Source organism: Rhipicephalus microplus, chromosome 3 (genome assembly GCF_043290135.1).
Source record: "Rhipicephalus microplus isolate Deutch F79 chromosome 3, USDA_Rmic, whole genome shotgun sequence".
NCBI classification, from domain to species: Eukaryota; Metazoa; Arthropoda; class Arachnida; order Ixodida; family Ixodidae; genus Rhipicephalus; species Rhipicephalus microplus.
In genome coordinates, this window is record NC_134702.1 from 181,953,673 (window position 1) to 181,958,340 (window position 4,668).

Here is a 4,668-nt window from a genome sequence, read left to right on the forward strand (position 1 = left end):
CTCTCGCCGCGTCTTGCAGTGCGTGCGCGTGCGCGCGCCCTCCCGCAGCCGTCGCTTCGACGTCGGTGACGTGTTCAAACGAGATTCTGTTTTCGTTACGCGGCGCCGGAGCCAGCTGGCACGCAGCCCACACATGCCGCCGGCTCGGCGGACGACACTCGCTAGAGGCAGTCAGGGAGGCGCACGCCTCCTACGCTTCGACTTCATTTGTTTACAACAGGAGTGTGAATATTGAAGTACCATAATCGGTGCAAAACGAGGTAAAATAATTAGAGGGAGTTAACATGCCTCAGGAATTCCGTTTCGCCTCCGAAGTGTTTAGTCAATAACAGAATGTGTAATTGAATAGGAATTATTGCAAGTAAACGAGACAAAGGAAGAGTGTATGCAATACATGCATTTTTACAGCGGGTGTTTGGCTCAATAAATATTGATTATTTATAATCATCAAGAAACTGTTGCGAAAATCCCCATCTAATATTTTATGCACCACCGGCCGCCAGAACATAACCGAAAAGACTAAAGACATCATCAATTGTAGAAATTATGATAATTACGAACGTTTTTATTAAAGGAGACACGCGATAGATTAGATAACAGTACTGAAGTTACTCCTGCGAAAGACAAGTTTGCCTCATTAAGAATAAGAAAAGCGGCTTCCGGTAGCTTTTTCATAGTGATGAAACTCGGCGGATTTCTCCGCCAAAACCGATGCCATAATGCCAGTGAACACAACTAGCAGACGACGAGATTGTGTGAGCCAGTTATGGAGCGTATCATGATAATCACAATCTCTCGACAGCACCTATAGAAGTGAAACCATTTGTGTTGGTCGTACTCCTTCCACCATATATATATATATATATATATATATATATATATATATATATATATATATATATATATATATATATATATATATATATATGACATATGATAGGATGGATGGTTTGTAGAAGCAGAGAAGGAAGAAGTCAGAACGGTATAAACATGGAATATGAGCCAGGCTTCGTCGCTCATTCATCATAGCGTCACACGAGTCGACAGAATGAAGACCTGGCGGCCACTTCATCAACCAGCCACCATCTTCGAACATCTCAGCAAGACGCAGTGACCGAACGTGGACCACGAAAGTACATCCCAACACTACACCAAGACCAGAATCATGACAGCACCATCAGACGACCTTGACATCCCCAAGTACTCCGGATCAGCGGACGATGGACCCGCACAGGAATGGTTCAACCTTTTCGAGCTCCACGCTGCCGCTGCACCCTGGTCGGAACGGGAGATGATCATAAACTTCACTGACTACATCTCAGGTGAGGCATTTAAGTTTTACCTCACCCACATCTTCGAGAACGATGAGTCTTGGAAAAAGATCAAAGAAGAAATGATAAGCCGTTCTAAGGTATACGATGAACACCTGTCCATACCTCATCAGCTGAAGGCTTTTAACTCAACCATGACAGTTACGCGAAGTCTTCCTGCAGTAAGCGTATTTCCCAAACAAGGCTTGAGAGTAAATATCCCACCATTGTACCATCATATGACTCGTCCGAATACGCTTCACGCAATACAACACCAACTAAGGACTGGCACGTTGCAGCAGAGAAGGTAATGCCACCGTATTCCGATAGGTATGTAGACCATTTTGCCAAAAAACTGAACTTACGGTTGGATTTTTCACGGGCAATCAAATCGTCATTTCCAATGTGTTTGCGGCACCATGACACTCCAGGTATGATGATATATGGTGTTTTTTGGCGCAAGGGCCATTCGATGGCCAAAGAGCGCCAGTTCATGGGTCCAGGAGTGTGGACAATGGTTGTGATTAGCGGCTGTATAAGAGCCATAAAATTTCTCGCGGTAAGGCGGGTAAAACATACATGTAATAAAATCTTGACTATGCCATGAAAGGTTTTTGTGGTGGGAATAGACGACAAAAGTTGGTGATAAAAATGATGGTGGACACGTATGGCATTAGCACAAGTGCCTCACTCGTTCATACCCTTGCGTCCAAGGGCCGTGAGGCAAGTGCTTTGTTGTGTAGCCACCGCAGCGAAAACCTCTCTGGAGAGGTCGTGCTACGTAATGTCCGGGTATATAATATGAAAACTATGAATTTCTTTTAAAAACGCTAACAATGATTGATGACTAAAAAGCGGTTCCCTACCGACGAACATTGCTGTGTGTAAAGGTATAAGTTGTCGGTAGGGAAATGGAAAGTGCTGTTTTCTTAGAGTGTCTAGTTGTTTGCACTGAATTAAAATGTGAAGAACTGTTAGTGCTTCACCACATCTGTCACACAATGGTGGGTCGCCACCGGACAAAAGACATGAGTGTGTTGTGTATGTGTGTCCTATCCTGAGCCTCGTTAATGTTACCTGTGTATGACGTGATTTTGATAGTGGTGGCCAATGGCCAAGGTGTCGCTAAATAATGTGTAGTTCGTTTTGTGTGTGTCTATTCCACATGCTCTGCCAGTAGTCCCTGAGCTTTCGTTTGAGAGACGGCTTAAGATCAAGGGCCGGGATTGATATGGGTGTAGTGGCGGTGCTTTCGTAGACGGATGCAGCAAGCTGATCCGCCATCACGTTGCCTTGAATCTCACGGTGCCCTGGCACCCAGCACACTACAACATGTTGGTTGAGTGTGTAGAGTGTGCATAAAATGGAGTAAAGTGAGACGAGGACAGGGTTTTTGTGTTTTTTAAGACTGTGCAGAGCCATTACCACACTGAGGGAGTCTGTATAAATTACTGCTTTCTGTATTTGTAATTGTTTGATGTGTTTAGCTGCCACAAGTATCGCGTAAGCTTCCGCTGTGAAGATACTAGTGCCTGGATGTAGAAGGCCAGCATCCGAAAAGGATGGGCCGACAGCAGCGTAGGACACAGAGTAGTTAGACTTGGAGGCATCTGTAAAGAACTCAGGACGTGTGTATTTGTGTTGAAGTTCCAGGAAGTATGTTCGGATATGGGCAATAGGTGCATGTTTTGTAACTTCTAGGAAAGACACATCGCAGTCTACAGTCTGCCACTGCCATGGTGGCAGGTATGCTACAGGAGCCATTAAATTGTGTTCAAGTGACACTCTAGTTTTTTTCAGCTAGACCCTTCAGGCGAACTGAGAAGGGCTGCCTCATCGAAGGCCTGTTTTGAAACAGAATGTAACTCGACAGATTATTAATAGTAGAGTATGAGGGGTGCATCTTGTTTGCTTTCACCTTAAGAAAATATACAAAGGACATATAAGTTCTCTTTAGATGAAGCGACCATTCATTTGACTCAACGTAAAGGCTTTCTACAGGGCTGGTGCGAAAAGCACCTGTAGAAAGGCGGACCCAAATGGTGCACGGCGTCCAGCATCTTCAAAGCACTTTGAGTTGCAGACTGATAAACAACAGCCCCATAATCTAAGCGGGTGCGAATGAGGCTTCGATACAGATTCATGATGCATTGCCTATCAATACCCCAAGTAGTACGTGACAACACTTTTATAACATTCATGGCTTTTAAACATTTTGTTTTTAAATACTTGATGTGCGGTACGAAGGTCAACTTGTCCAAGATTAAGCCTAAGAATTTATGCTTGGCTTTGACAGACAGACGTTGCCCATTCAGTCGAATGTCAGGTTCTGAGTGCATGCCTCTCTTTCGAGAGAACAAGACACACGTGCTTTTTTGTGGGTTAAGTCGAAATCCGTTTTTTTCTGCCCATTTGGAGACCTTGTTTAAACCCAGCGGAACCTGCCGCTCGCACATTGCCAAGCTGCATGACTTGTAGCCAAGCTGAACGTCGTCGACATATGTACCATAGAACATATTGCGGGGGATGGAAAGGTGCAAGGAATTCATTTTGATAATAAAAAGTGTACAACTAAGTACACCACCTTGCGGTACTCCCGTTTCTTGCATAAATGTTTGCGAGAGAATACTGCCCACACGGACACGGAATTTCCGATTGGACAAGTAACTCTCGATTATGGAAAGCATTCTACCGCGCACACCCAGGTGAGACAAGTCTCTTAATATGCCAAAACGCCATGTTGTATCATAAGCCTTTTTGATATCGAGGAACACAGAGAGAAAATATTGTTTATGGACGAAGGCGTCTCTGATCTGTGCCTCGGTACGAACAAGGTTGTCTGTGGTGGATCTACTTTCTCGAAACCCGCACTGAAAGGGGTCGAGGAAATTGTTTGTTTCAAGGATATGTACAAGTCGGCAGTTTATCATTTTTTCGAAGACTTTGCACAGGCAGCTTGTAAGTGCAATAGGCCTATAACTTGAAGCTAAAGAAGGGTCCTTGCCCTCTTTCAAAATGGGAATAATAATAGCCTCTTTCCTGGAGGTAGGGATAGTGCCAGAAAACCAGATAGCATTGTACAAAGTAAGGTTTTTTGTGTTTCTGCTGCTAGGTTTTTTAACATTTCATACACAACATGGTCAGAACCTGGGGCAGAAGTACTGCAGGAGTTTAGAGATGTTCGGAGCTCAGCTAGACCGAAAGCTTGGTTATATGCTTCGTATCTAGTGGATTTGTGTTCGAGTTTCTGCTTTTCTATTCTTGTTCTGTATTTTTGGAAAGTGTCAGTAGAGTGGGACGAGCTGGATACCCGTTCAAAGTGTTCAAAAGTTTGCCTGATCTTCCAAGGTATCACCCT